Genomic DNA, 16,191 nt, shown 5'->3' with positions numbered 1-16,191 from the left:
TGAAATTTGGAGGGACACAGTTCAGTCCATATTAGTACTGTTCCCCTCTTCCAGGCCTGCATAACAATGGAGCCTTTCTGGAGACTCACTCTGCCACCATTCTCATTCATGATCTTCCAATTTGGTCTGTGGGCGTAAATCACCTGAGTGAGCAGCTCCCAGAGATGCTGGTTTCTCACACTAGTCCACACTTAGCCTTTATCAATTCACTAGAAAATTCAGCTAAATTAATCTGTTGATGTATGTTGTTTGGAATCTGACCCAGATAAGAAAGTGTTTGTTCTCTCTCTCTCTCCTTGGAGGTGGCATCTTTCATTAGATTTTAAGTTAGTTCTTTGCCCTGTAATTCCAACTCTGATGGATTAAAATAAGTTGTGTCTTTTTATAAATTATCTATGTCTTATAATCTTGGGAGCAAAGCCTTTCCAGCTTTCTACATCTTAAGCAGAAGCTACAAAGTCCCCCACATGTCTTAGCAGATACAAAAGATTTTAAAAATACATTTTTAGATTTTATTTAAAATGTATGGCACAGAACAAATTAAATGATATCAGAAAGGCTTATAAGCAAGTACAAATGTAAATTTTTGATTATCAGTGAAATATGAATTAAAAAATGAGAGATCAGGGAAAGGATGGTCAGGATTACTTTTTAAGAGGAAGGGATACTCACTATTTAGGCAGGATCTGAGAATCTATATAATTTAAATGTATGAACAACTTATGTTCATCTCCTCAAAAGCAAGCATATTTTGTTAAAAATAGAATGCACAGTAGCCTGCAGTTTAACTCTTAGTTTCAACGTCTTTAACCATGTATGAGAAATAATAACCAGCAACATTTTGTTAAACCAGGCCACACATGTTTTCCTTTCTTGTCCTTCAAAATAAGAGCAGTGATGAAAAATGAATAGGAAGACAGTCTGAATAAGATAGAATAAAAAGGTTGTCATCCTCACAAATGCTGATTAGTTAAGTATATGGCAGACATCAAGCTGTACTACTACATGTAATTCTAGAGAGGAGTCTCAATGAGAAACCTGGCTGCTGTCATTCATTTGCAGAAAACATACTGAACATTTCAAACATTCCAATATTGGGCACAAAACAACAATAGTTGTTTTCGTAAGCAAAAAGTTTGGTCTTTGTTAAAGCGTTTCAAAGTCCTAAGTCAACAATGAACTATAATTCATCATTCAGTTCCAGCAACACAAAGTATTTGGAAGAGGGAGAGAGAGCAAGCAAGCAAGTTATCTAGCTTTCTATTCCTGTGAGTAAGAAGACGGTTATCAGAAATTCCGTGTTGGTAAAATCTTCATTTCACTATAGGTCAACACAGAAGAAAGAAAACATTTTTCTGCAAAGGTCTATGTTGCTGTCAGATGGCAGCACATTAAATTGTTTGAAAAATCCACATCCTGGCATGTGAGTATTTCTCAAAGCTAACTATTCATAAAATGTTGACATATCATTACTGTAACTGTCAACAGACACGGATACTGATATGATCACATGAAATTTTATTCTCAAGGAGACCAGAAATCACAAGACTACACTAGGAATTTTCAGAATACTAGTACTCAAAATAAGAAAATGTTCAGATTTATCTAAATGTGTAAAAATACAAGAAAAAGTAACAGCTTCAGAATAAGAAATTCTGAAATAGTCACTAAGTCAGATATTCAAAGAGGGGCCTATTAATTATATTTGCCAAACTTAGTGAAGCATACAGCTTTGCAGACCCTTATACATGGAACAGTTCCTTTTTAAATATGGGAAGTTTATATAAAACTTGACTGCATTAATCATGGTTCAACATAGTGATGTACAAAGTTCTTCGATGGTCTTGGAATATGAAGCTTTGCCCAATTTATTCATGCCATATTAAGGTAGAGACTTCAATATTTGTTCTTAGACACTTTCAGGGAACTTAATTGGAAGAAGGACATGAATTATAGAAATAGAACTCCCCTAGCTATTCTTCAGTTAGTAATTGGAAAAAATATCTAACTCAATAAATTTGAGATATTTTCTTAAATACCTTCAAAATGTTGGTAAAATAACAAAAATTATCAAATATTTTAAAAATAACTTCATAATTTTCTTTCAAAATAGGTATTATTTTCTCCTTCAGTAGCTCATCCATCATCAGCATTAATTAAGCCATCATTTATTGAGTACTTATTTTGTGACAGGGAGAGTAATTGGTGTTTTGCATATGTTATTTCATGCTCAGTAACATACAACTCAAAGAGGAAGTAAAGTTCAAGAAGGCACCAGAGAAAATGGATCATATTATTAGTCTGCTCAGATGTTGGTGATTCCAGTGGGCAACCTTTCTGGATCACTCACTTATTTTCTTAATTGGCTTTTCATTTAAGCTTACTGTCGATTTCTGTAAATCTTTTAATCTTTCCTCCCATGAAAGAATTAAGCACTAATAACCTAAGGCATCCTCCGTATGTAGCCACTTGACCCTTTTGCATCAGGAGTGGTTCTTGTCATACACCATCCTTGGGAGCACAGTTTATATTTTAAGAAACCTTGAACTCTTCCTGTACCAACATAACTGATAGATGTTATATTAGGAGGAGTAATTTCTATTCACCCAGTTATTCTGATATGCCTTTGAATCCAAGAGTATTTACCCACCAGCCCATCTCCATGTAATTGATTGGTTTAAAACTATAAAGTAGGATTGTCCAAAGCAGCTCACATTTTTGTAACTAGAGTAAGCAATCTTTTCAATGTACCGCAGCACACTAATTTTATTGATTTTCTCTCCACACACCAAATATATGGTTGATAAATATTGTTGAATGCTAATTCTTCAAGTTAGAAAGTGGCATCAGCTATAATGCAATCAAATCCTTCCTTCCAAGTGCAAAATTGAGGCAAAGAATAAGCAACTTGCCTAAGATTTCACATCAGTTAGTCAAAATAAGCTAGTTACTCTGTCACCTGCTACCCGGTTTTGAAAGAGAACAATCTGAGTCCTGCTTTTGTCAATGATCGAGCAGCTTGTACTAGACTTGCCCTCATACTAAAAACAACAGTAAAATTAGACAAAATTAGTAAAAGAGGCATCTATTTTCATATATTGGACATAGGCATGTCAGGTCTGTGATTAGTGAGAGGAGAGTAAAATAGTGATCTGAGACCCAAAATAAATCCACAGTCACCCTGTGTTTCTGTTTTGGGTAATTATCCTGCCACAGAGCACAGAAGAGGAGCCAAAGAAATGGCAAACTTATTGCATTGAGGAGTAGTTATCAGAATCATGGGCTGCTGAGGTGGCTGTAAGTTGGAGGTTAAGATCATCAGAAAAAGGATTTATGCAGAGATGCTCCCAGAAATCTGCATATGGTAATTCAAATAGCTGAGGGCTTGACTGAACATATACAGCACAAAATTCCAAAGGGTCTAGAAGAGATCACATGTAACAGGGTTGAGAATGATGTAAGAGATTATGCAGAGCTGAGAAAATCTGAAGTTCTAGAACAGCCTGAAAGAGATCTCAATAAACATCATAGGTAACCAGTGGAGACTCAAGAAAGAAATGCCTAAGAAGTAAGAGCCTTAGCCTGTAAGATGCAGCTTGTAAATAAAAGCAAATAAACCCACTCTAAGAAAATTAGCAAAAGCATGACATGTCCAAAATGATTGCTCCATAACTGAATTGCCTACCAAAACAAAGCTCAATACTCCTTAAAGGGAGACACCATAATCCAAACTTCTTGCATTATTATAGTTTCTAGTATAAAATAAAATTTACTAGAGAATGAAGTAATGTGAAATTTTATCCATAGTCAAGAGAAAAAGGGAAAAATAAAAAAGACCACAAAATGACATAGATGTTAAAAGTGGAAGGTAAGAGTGTTAAGGCGGATATTATAAATATGTTCAAGGTCTTAATTGATGAGCAGATGAGGATCAGCAGACAAAGAAATTACTGAAAACAATAAAGGTGAAAATTCTACCTTGGGAATTATAATACCTATACTGAAAATTGACTGGATTGGATTAACGACAGATCAAAGACAGCAAAAGAAGGGGTCACTGAATGTAAAAATGCATAAACAAGGTAACCCAATATGAAAACACAGATTTTAAAGTATTAAAAAAATAAATAGACTTGTGTGACAGTTGTGGAATTCTAAAAAGAGAGGAGAGAGAGTTAAGGAGGCATATTGTAATATCAAGAGTAACAACTTAAAAAACTAAATGCAAAAAGGAAATAGAGAAACAATAGCAACAGAGATAGATGGGACAAATAGAAGACCCATATGAAAATGACATAGATTTAAATCAATAATATCAATTATTGTATTACCTGTAAACAGATTTCTAGGAATGAAGGTTGATTCATAATCAGTAAATCCAGTAATACATCAAGCATTTTAATACATCTAAAGAGAAAAAAAATTATATGACTGTATGTAAAAAGCTGAAAGTCCTTGACAAATTTCAAGATCTGCTTCTGATGAAATTTTTTTTTTAGTTGAAGGGCATTTTCTGAATATGAATATATATATATATATACACACACACATACACATATATATATATATATATATATATATATATATATATATATATATATATATATATATATTTAAAATCTAGAGTGTTTCCTCCAAAATGAGCTTACCCTTGATTGCCTGGAATACTTCTTGGAGTGACTACTGACTTAATTATTTATGCTTACTCTGTGGGCAGTTTCCTTCCAATTGAAGTCATCCCATTAGAATAGATGATACAAGATTTGTCCTTGAATTTAGATGATGTGTTAAATGATGTCATCACATCCTTGCAAGACATATAGGTCAGCCTCTACTCAAAAGGTGAGAGTTGTTATGGATTATAGCATTGGCCCAGAATTCCTCCTTGTTTGTGCAAGGTAGAGTCTGTGAAGTTGCTAATACATCTTTCTCAACCTGGTTTAATTCTTTGGGCCAAGTGGAAAAGTCAGTGCAGAAATGTAAAGAGAAATTCGCCTGGCTATCTAAGGTAGACTCTTCTGGTTTGTGGGATTTGTTCAGTTAACTGAATCTGAAACCCTAGAGGAAATGGCTAAAGCCAATGCTGCAGGTTGCCCTCAACGTGCTGTTTGGAGTTCTGTAGATTGTAGTCTTAATTAAATATTGCATGAGACAAATTGAATGGATTTGTTCCTAGCCTCTGTTGATCAGATTAATCAGAGTGGCTGAAGGAGTGATGTACTCATGTGTAAACTTGCCAGAAAGCAAAACAGAGCAAAGTGCAGGTAAGTTCGCTAGTAGACCGTGAGGGGAAAAAAAAAGCAAACAAAAATCTTCAAGTTCCTTAAGCTCAGGGTTCCTCACTTGTGATGCAAAACCATATGCAAAACTCACTTGAGTCCCTCTGCATTGCTTCCTTGAGAGTTGGGGTACCAGGGGAATTAACTCAACTATGATACTTATTCTTCTTGATGTGCTGTGAGTAATGAATGCCTTTTTTGAGAACCGAGAATCTTTTGTCTTCTGCTAGCATCTATGAAACGACGGCAAGATAATTTACTACCTTGCAAGTGGGATCCTTCATAGTTATTGACACAAGGATGTGGGGAAAATCCTAAAATTGTATACCAGCAGACACTAATGAGCTGAACCGTATTTCAAATGAACAATATTACTACAGTTAAGGGATAGGGGGAAGAACTACCCCAAGTAACTTTACAGCACAATATTTGGACTATGTCTTCAGGCTAAAGGCAAAAAGAATTTTATTATTTTGTTTTTCTTTTCACAGAGACATAGATTTGCATTTCTGAAACTACTTTCTGTGTATTTTATGATTGAGCAAACAAATAAATATATTAAGGATAATGAGAGCCAGATTTCTGACTGTCAAAATAAAGAGTTAAAAATTAAATGGGAAGTTGTTGAAATGGAGAGTGTGGACTCATGGGTTTTAATAGATAGATAGATAGATATGAGTACTTATGTATGTGGATATATAAATATTTATGTGCATGTATGTGTGTTGTATATATTGGGCTGGCCATAAAGTTTGTTCAGGTTTTTCTCAACATCTTATGGAGAAACTCGAACAAACTTTTTGGCCAACCCAATATATAGATGTCTTTTATCTCACAGCCCAATCCAATGAGAGGAACAGGACACAGTGATATCCCAATAGCAGAGAACATACCTAGCACCCAGACCTTGGTTTCTAAATGTACTTCTCCAAATTAAGACACAGGTATCCATGGTGTAATAACTAACACCAATTAATACACATTGTCACAAATAGGAAGATTTTCTTCATTTTTATGGCTGAATTATATATTATACATATTATATACATATGTGTGTACATATATATTCCATTATGTGGAATATGTCACACGTATATCACATTTTTTTAAATCTATTCATCCATCGATGAACACTTAGTTTGTGTCTTGGCTATTGTAAATAATGCAGCTGTGAACATAGAGCTGCATATATCTTTTCGAGTTAGTGTTTTTATTTTCTTTGGTTAGATACCCAGAAGTGGAATTGCTGGATCACAGAGTAGTTGTATTTTTAATTTTTTTGAAGAAGCTCCATGCTGTTTTCCATAGTGGCTGCACCAATTTGCATTCCTTCCAACAGCGCATAAAGGGTTCCCTTTTCTCCACATCTTCACCAACACTTGTTCTTTCCTGTCTTTTTGCTAATAGCCATTCTAACAGGTGTGAGATAATATGTCACTGTGGTTTTGATTTACCTTTCCTTCATAATTAGTGACGTTGAGTAGCTTTTCATGTACCTTTTTTTTTTAACATCTTTATTGGAGTATAATTGCTTTACAATGGTGTGTTAGTTTCTGCTGTATAACAAAGCGAATCAGCTACATGTGTTCATATATCCCCATATCCCCTCCCTCTTGCGTCTCCCTCCGTCCCTCATCTTGCATGCTGGTCACCTCCTCCTTGTTTCAGTGAGTCTGTCAGCTCAATCTGCTGATGCTTAAATCTCTCAGATCTACTTTTCTGCTGCCTCCCTAATACATCAGTACTTAGAGTTGTCTTTAGTTATCTATCCTCTAGTTAGTAAACTGATGAAATTATGGAGATCATTTTCCTCGTTTTCTTTCTCTTTGGGATCACCATCCTGTATTGCCAGCTGTCCATTGTTTAAATCCCTTGTTTCACATACTTTGCCCAGTTTAGCTTGTTGTTCATAGTTAGCAGGTAAATCCAGTCCCTGTTATTCTCTTCTGACTATGTTGGTCAGAAGAGAAAGTATGGTACAACTACTTTGAAAAAATTTTTCTCAGCTAAGCTAAATTTATGGAAACGCTATGACCCAGTAGTTCTACTCCTAGGTATTTTTTCAAAATAAATGAAAACATACACTGACAAAAAGACTTGTAGGAGGATTTTCATGACAGCTTCATCCATAGTAACCAAAAACTGAAAACAATTCAAATTCCAAATGACCTGAAAATGTATAAACAAATTGCGGCATACAAGATAGTTGTATGCATACAAGATAGTTGTACAATAGTTCATACAAGAACTATTAGTCAACAATAAAGAGGAATAACTTAACTGATAATCACAACAACACAGATGACTCTCACAGATATTACGCTCCCTTAAGCAGTAAGTAAAATACTACCTACGCTATGATGAATTCACACGAAGTTCAAAAGCAGACAAAACCAACTTATGGTGAAAAACGTGGGAAACTGATTGCCTCTGAAAGTGGAAATTAATTGAAAAGGGAAGCATTGTTCTTATGAGATCAAGTATCCTCTATCTTTACAGAGGTGTGGGCTATGAATTCATGAATTTTACAAAACTCATCAAGTGTTTAGTTTAAAATGTGTGTATTTTATTTGTTATAAACTTTCCCTAAGAAGAACTTCAAACCGATTTAAAATTTGGGGCATTAGAATTGTTTTTCACAGTGAGATGAGTTGACAATTCTGAAATTAATTTCTGTAACTTCTGTATAATTGTATATATTCTAAGCTTGGGGATATTGTTAAATATATTGAGGATAATAGGAGCAAGGTCTCTCATTGTGGAAAGTTGTGAATATGGAAAGGAAGATTAAACTCTGCCCTGTGGCATTAGATTATAGTTGGCGGTATCAGAATAAATCCACTGTTTTTAATACAAATACAGAAAAGAATAGATACAAGTATATGTCAGTATTACTGACAAAGACCCAGCACCCATCTTGGCTTCTAAACATGATTTTCCTCTAAAAGGAAACATATTTCCTTGGAATAAATAATTTCATGGCTAGAGTGTGGAACGTATACAATGACTCTAGAACATTTTACCGAGACAGAAACCCAGGAAGTGCTCAAAGAATGACGGACATATGTGAAAAGCAGTTAGAATACAGCTTTATGAGGCTTCTACTGGTCAAATCTCAGACAATTTGATCATCACAATAAATACTGATAGCAATGTATTACTACAGCATGTGGTGTGCTGGTAAACTGGCTCTCCAAAAAGAAAGGAAAAAAAAAAAAGCCCCGATTAGCAGTATTTGCTGATTTCTACAATGTGTATATTCACACTGTGGGTCATCTCAAGCCACCAACATTATGCCACTGAATACAGATTTGTGGCTTAAAATTCTCATGAGTGTGAGCTGGCCACAGAACACCACTAATTATAACCATGGAATTAAGTAAGGATACATATATTTACACTTTTATCAATACATAGATGACTAAATCATTTAATGGAGGAGAAGGGAAAGGTCTTTGTTAAAAGTTTAATAAATATGGAAAAAATGATGGAGTAGTAAACAATCAATGGATGCAAAAGCTGGTGAGGGAGGATTTAATGAGGAGCTGTAAATGTACACAATCTTAAAGAATCATTCTACAAATTATGTATTCATTACAAAGTGAAAAATAATGACTTCATAATAGAAAGACCTGATAGATATCACTTTAACCAAGTAATCAATGTTAAGATCTGCAGAACTGGGTCAAACTGAAATCATATGTCTCTGGTTAGGATGCTCTAGGGAAGACCGGATCTCTCATCTGTCATGCCTTCTGTATGAGTTTGAGATCTCCAGAAAAACAGAACCAATGGGATATATTTACCTATAGAGATGTATTTTAAGGAATTGGTTCATGCAGTTGTGGGAATGGCAAGTCCAAAATCTACAGGATAGGCTGGCAAGCTGGAAACTCAGGCAGTATTTCTACATAGTAGTTCTGAGGCAGAATTCCTTCTTCCCAGTAAACCAAAATTTTTCTCTTAACGCCTTTGATTAATGAGATAAGTCCATCACATTATCTTGGGTAATAGCCTTTATTTAAGGTTAACTGAGTGTAGATGTCAATCACATCTACAAAATACATTCATAGCAACATCTAGATTAGTGTTTAACCAAACAACTGTGTACCATAGCCAAGCCAAGCGGACACATAAAATTTAACCGTCGCATCTGTCAAAAATTCATAATCTGAACCCAATTTTGAAAAACTAAATAAAAATGGAGATATTTCATAAAATAACAGGACTGTAGCCTCCAAAATATATCAGGTAAAGGACAGAAAAGAAGAAAGGCTAAGGAACTGATTTCAATTATGTAGACCAAAGACACATGACAATTAAATTTAAAGTGGAATCTTGATTTCACATGGTACTGGATAAAGAACATTGCTGGGACGATTTGTGAAATTATATTACAGAGTGTGGATTAGACAATTTTCTTATTTGATAATTTTGTTGTGGTTATATAAGAGAAAGTCCTCATTCTTAGGAAGTCCATACTGAAATATTAGAGGTAGGGTGCACACTGTCTCCCTACCTCTAATATTTTTTATTTATTATTTACATAATATGTTTTATTCTCTTCACTAGGTAGAATAATGGTCCCCAAATGATGTCTGAATCCCAGCACCTGTGAATATGTTTCCTTACATGATAAAAAGGACACTGTGCATGTGATTGAGTTAAGGATCTTGAGATAAGGAGATTGTTCCGGATTATCACAATGAGCCCAATGTAATCACAAGGTTCTTATAAGTTTAAGAAGTAGGCAAGGGAATCAGAATCTGAGAAGGAGAGGTAAGGGCAGATGTAGAGTTCAGAGTAATGCAATGACTAGCTTTAAAGGTGGGAGGGGACCACAAGCCATGGAGTACAGGCAGCCTCTACAGGCTGAAAGAATTATGGCAGCCTGTAGAAGCCAAAGAAGGCAAGGGCCAGATTCTCCCAAGACCCTCAAGGAGACCCTGCTGACACACTGATTTTACCTTCAGGAGACCCATTCTGTACCTTGGAACTCCAGAACTATAAGGCAATAAATCTTTGTTGTTTTAAAGAACTGACTTTATGGTAATGTGTTATGGTAGCAATAGAAAACTAATACATCCACAAATGATTCAGAAAAAGTATGCATTTATTTGAAACTATATACAGAGATGATGTGAAATAAAGCAAACATAAAACATTAGCAAATTTTGGTTGAGTCTCTAGGAGTTCTTTGTATTACTCTTGCAAATTTTCTTTAAGTTTGAAGTAATATTAAAAGCGACAAGAAAGTCATCAGCTTTTAAAGATGGTGAAATATTTACAATTAAATGTCTGTATTTGCTTCAAATAAAATAAGAAAGAGGGAAGTGAGGGGGGGTATGAATAGGGCAGTGTTTACTGTAGATGAATGCTTGTTAGAAATAGTCAATGTGGAAAAGACTTTGAGTGGACTCTTTTGTCTGCTTCTGCATGTTTCAAATTATTCTTAAAAAGGTAAAAAACAGGACGATGCTATCTAAAAATCTGTGGAAGGGAAAATGATGCAATGCAAACATTTCATGTATCAGTCAGTCAATCTGGGGAGTTAGCAGCCTCAGTTGAAAAAAAATGTTCTAAACGCTAACAGTCTAGTGTCATATCGGTTTAATATATTTTATTTACTTGAACAGATAAAGCAGGAAACAAGAGGTTTTTCTCTGAGTATGTCAGCCAGCAGACATTTACCTCTCTCTACTGTCAGTGCTATTCTGCAGTTTCTACAGTTCATTTTGCTTTTTGTTATTATAATTGTAGGCACTACCATGAGTGTTTAAAACACTGTTGAAAATAGCAGTATTTGAAGAAACCGGATGTCACTTAAGATATGATCCTTGGATAAACATCACATGCTGCTGGCCTTCTTACAAAATGAGTAAGGACTGAGTTTGTTTCTTTTTGGCTGCCAAAGCCACTTTCATTTTCCTAGAGCCTTCTAGTTAGCAGGTAGCTTGAGGAGACCATTGGGAAGGGACAGAGAGCATACGTTTGGACTACCGCCTTCCTGTGCTTCACCTGTCCCCTTTTTTGAATAAATATATAAAAGCAATAAGGATATATTTACATACAATTAAAAAAGAAAACTAAAATAGTTCAAGTAGTGAACCCAACTTTTTGCCCTTTCCCCCATGAGAGAAACAAATGAGAGCATGCACTTCTTGGCCAGATTCAATGAATTTAAATTTTCCATTAGCATATAACAGGTTTAGGTTATAAATCCCTTTGAGCCTGGGAATCAGTGAGGAAAAAAAAAAACAAACACTCTGCAAGCTATGGCTCAAATAAGCTCAGGCTGTTATTTTAGAATATACTGTGCCTGTACAGAGAAAGATAATACATTTTATGTGTGTTCGTTTTTCTTAAAATAGCAAGAGTTTTTAAAAAGCCATTTCATCTCTGAGAGATTGAATGACCGTGTTTGATGACAAGCCAGATGGCAGCCGTTCTCCAGATCCGGTGCCAAGAAGCATGACAGGAGCTGCAATCTACCTTCCACGGTGAGGCTGGCTGCAGACGCACAGCACAGCTGCGGGCGAGCAGGCTGCTGCCGTAGGTGCAAGCACAGTTGATTTCCTCCCAATTTGGATGGAGCAGGTAAGAGGCTGAATCAGTACCCAGCAATTATAGAATTGGCATGCACTGCCTTGTTTACTCACAGTAATATTCCTACTGGACTTTATTAAAACACCATCTGTTGTCAGGGCAGACAAAGAATCCAACCACAAATACAGAGCAAGACACAGGCGGGGAGTGAAAGTGAGAGCGTGCATGGGTGTGTCAGAGTCATGCCGAAGGATGGGGTTGCATTTCTAAGAGGCCGCCTTTGACCCTAAAGGTTATCATTGAACACGCTATCCCCCCCTCCCACATTTTTTGTGTATTGGTCTCTACTGTCAGCAAGGCCCAAACAGTTTGTGGTCCAAATGAAGTTGGCTGTGTGTGATTCAGGCTGGAATTCAAGGCAGTGAGTGCATGCGTAGGGGTGGAGCCCAGTCACGTTAGCATGACTACACATTAAAACCAAAATGAGGGAAAGTAAAGTCGTTCCAGTGAATGATGCTCAGACTACACCTCTCAGTTAATGTTCGGCACATAGGCTGAGTAATAAAAAGGTATCTGCCAATAGTAATACCTGCAGGGCACAAGGAAAAGTGACTGTTTTTTACAATCAGCTGTTTTCTCTCACTTTTTAAAATCCTGCAGTTGGGGATCAGATATTTCTAATACACAGCTGGTCTCTACAAATGGCCAAGTGTAATTTTTCATACACCCACATACAATTCCAGGTGAAATTAATTAGTCAGAATTCCTCATTGGATAATATACTAATAAATATGTGATGCAAGTAATTAAATATGCAAATATGAGAAAGACAGCATTAACACTCTGATGTGTCATTCAGTTTCACAAGAAGACATCTGTCTATTTGGATATTGCGTGCAAAAAAACCCCCACAAAACCTTAAAATAAAAGTGTAAACAAGTGCCAATTCGTGTGGCAAAATGAAAGCTGCAGAAAAAAATGATTCAAAAACAAACACTGACTACCTTCTGGGTAAAAGAGTTGGCTCATTTGAAAATATATATTCAAATATTATGGAGAATTTTGGGGGAAAGCCAAAGGGAAAAAGTTCATGGAGTGTATGATGTCATAGTCTTCTTTGCCTGACACTGAGACCCCTGATATTCTTGCCAGGATATGAGCAGTCATTTTAATTTACAGAAATGCTATTTACCGCTTTGCAAGCCGTACCAATATTTACAGAGAATTCAATGAATGAATGAAAAGAAACAGCTGCGACTCCTTCCACCTCATTGCCCACTTCCTCTCTAACTCTCCTCCTCAGTACTGTCTTACTTATAGTCATTTGTTGAGCAATGGATCGGATTGGCAGCATTCAACACAGCAATGCCATTTGTTAAATACTGCACAATTCCTATTGTGAATTTTCCCTTTCCTAAGTGTGTTCTACAGAGAATACGATGAATGACTATATTCTAGATTTATGTTTTTAATAGGCTTTAAAAATGTGTGAATATGCCAGTTATGTATTATTTTCCTAACACTGCATTTAAGCCTATTCTAAATATCGTGGCTTTATATTAATGATATTTTGCTCTTTGGTAATAGACGTATGCCACAGTATCAGTTACTGTAGAGGATGTTTAAAAAAATACAAAAAGATGCAATTCTTACCTTGTGGAAGCTTAAAATTTAGTTGGGGAGATAAGACATATGCTGAAACAATAGAAAACAATATCAAGTTACATATGAGGAACAGGCTATATAAATATTTGAAGACCAAAGTTTACCAAGAAAGAATGAATTAGTGAATTGATTGTAACAACTGTGAAATATGATTAAGAAAATGTTGCAAAACCTAAGTGCCCTTGTTGTAAATTTGCACCTGCTTTGTGGGAAGAATTTTGTTTAGGTCCTACACCAATAACAGGATCAAACCAAGTGAGGCTTCATATTTGATGGTTACCGTGACCTAAGGTAGAGCAGGTGAGCTCCTTACCAGGACAGCAGAATGATAGATGTTGAGCTTGAGCCATGCTTGAAAGGAGGGAGTCTAAGGTCAAAGACAAAATAACTGTCTCTAGTGTCAGGTCTAAGGATGAGATCTAACCACACACAGAATGAAAGTGTTGCGGGGTCTGAAGGCATGAAGAGCTGAAGTAGGTTAAGAGATCGGCGTGTGAGGGCACTGAGAACAGAGGCCAGGACAACTGTGTGGTTGTCAGAGCCTTGACTTTAGGTGGGACACAGTAGGGACCCACACACAGGTTTTCCAGGAAGGGAGGAAAGAAGAGAGAGAAATATGTTGCTATTTTATCCCATGGTATACATTTAATAAAGTTTTCTCTTTCATCCTGATAGAAATTGATCTTACTTAAAATAAAAGCATGGACTCACTGTCTTTGAATTATATCACTATTTACTTCACTAGCATAAGAAGTTGACAAATAGACAGCTATCTACATGGAATGATTAGAAAGGCTGAAAGAGATCTTTTTGATAAAATGCTACAAAAGAATATTTCTGCAAGATAACATTTAACCTGTCCCTCACTCTCGTTCTCCCCAGTGCTCACTCTTTCTAATGCGTCTGTCTTGAAAAAATCCAATAGGAATAGCTTCTGGTTTAGGGATCGTGCTTGGAGAAGAGCAAGGAAACTTCCCTCATCCTTTTGCCACTGTAGTTCTTCCTTCCATCTACTTTGCCAAGTGTGCCCCGCCTCCTTCGTTGGAGTTGGTGTCTTCACACGTAGACCTTTGGCTTTTGACATTCATTCATAACAAAGGCTCATTCCTTTGCTCACCAGAAGGATTTAGTTTGAAAACTTCAGAGTCTAAAGGGGACACTAGAACAAAACATATTCATTAAAACGTTTGCTGTTTTATGGCAAACAGCTATGCAAACAATCTGGCGTGTTTTCTCTGGGGTATTCTCTCTAATCTCAATAATTCTTTCCTTACATATATGTGCACATGAGCACACATGTGCATGCCTACGCACACATACACACGTGCTGCCCTGAGATTTGTAGCCTTTGGTCAAAAGCAAAACAGAACCCAGGAACCCAGGCTGTCTCTGGTCTACAACTGTGCTGTCAAGTAGCTCAAATGGTGTGGAGATGACAGCCTTACGCTGTTGCCACCCACATTCCCCTGTCACTGGCTGGCTCCCCTGGGTGGGAAGTTTTGGAAACAATGGAATAAAAATATCTCAAGGCTTGTATTTATACCACAGAGTAAAAGTTGAGAGCGTGTCTAAAGCAGCTCTTCATGTCTCTTTGTCTCTTGGAGTGCTGAAGGAAACCTCCTCTCTCTAGAATGCTGGATGCAGGAGGACCTTGGCCTCATACAATTATGCAAGTTGTGACAGTCACAAGGCCACTGGAGGCTTTCCACAGGCACTCCCTGTTGTGATATGCCCACAGTCCCTAAACACAAGTAAAACCTTCCTTTCTTTCGGTCTTTTTCCAATGGTAGTGATAAGTGGAGCAAGGGCTTCCATGGTTCTCTTGATAGAAAGACACTGAACTGAAACGTCACTGATGTGGTGATCAGTAGTGAATTCTAACACTTCAGCACAGAAGCCAGGACTATCAGGGGTTAGTCCAGCTGTCATAAACGCAGAGTTTCCAGGAACCTCCTTTTTGAATAGTTGCTCAGAATTGGTAACCTCTAAGAGTATTCTTCAAATAGGGTTACAAAGTATTAGAATATGTCTTTATATTTAGGAGACATAAAGCTAAAACTCTATTCTTGGCATTGCCCAATTACCCTAGTAGGGAATATACTTTCGTTGTCTTCCTCATCTGTTATATGTATGATAAAAGTAAAGGAATAGTCTTGCCCATGGGGATGGAGTTGAGACATAAGTCTCTTTATATCTTGAATTATTAGAGAGAATTAAGAACTCTTGGAGAGGACTGAGAAAACAGCACAAGACCGCACTTTCAAAAAACAGGTATACTGATAGTGAATAAGAAGAATGTGACACAGGAAGGATAGAAGTGGGCTGGAAGGAAAAACGTCACTTGGACCATAAAGCAAATCTGAGTATCTTTTGAAACAGTTCATTAATGTGTAATGACACAAGCAACAACCTTAGAACATGATGTTATCAGGCGAGCAATTACTCATGGTGTTTGGAGACTCCCTGATAAGAAATATGAACCTGAGTTTATGTGCAATGACATGGCTAATCCAGAAATAAACTGAGTCACTGGGACAGTCCTGATAGGGAGTCGTCTTCAACATAATAAAACACTTCTTGCATTGGGTGAGTTATAAAGAAAGCCTGGAATGTTATCTCTAGTCACTTTGAATTCCGGGATAGAAAATCCAAATATATGAAAGCAACTTCAAATGGAATGTTGTAAATTGGGAAAGAAAAC

At 36.5% G+C, this 16,191-nt stretch overlaps 1 long non-coding RNA gene across 1 annotated transcript in view; it reads left to right on the top strand.

Moving 5' to 3' along the window:
- Positions 1-16,191, top strand: part of LOC307192879 — a 229,727-nt gene that overhangs the window by 84,833 nt on the left and 128,703 nt on the right. The window contains exons 3-4 of the long non-coding RNA XR_013830194.1: positions 11,040-11,157; positions 11,651-11,876. This is a non-coding gene — a long non-coding RNA (uncharacterized lncRNA). The remainder of the gene's footprint in view (positions 1-11,039; positions 11,158-11,650; positions 11,877-16,191) is intronic.

Source organism: Stenella coeruleoalba (assembly GCF_951394435.1).
Source record: "Stenella coeruleoalba genome assembly, chromosome: 10".
In the NCBI taxonomy this organism is placed as follows: Eukaryota; Metazoa; Chordata; class Mammalia; order Artiodactyla; family Delphinidae; genus Stenella; species Stenella coeruleoalba.
This window is presented reverse-complemented; position numbering and strand designations above follow the sequence as displayed.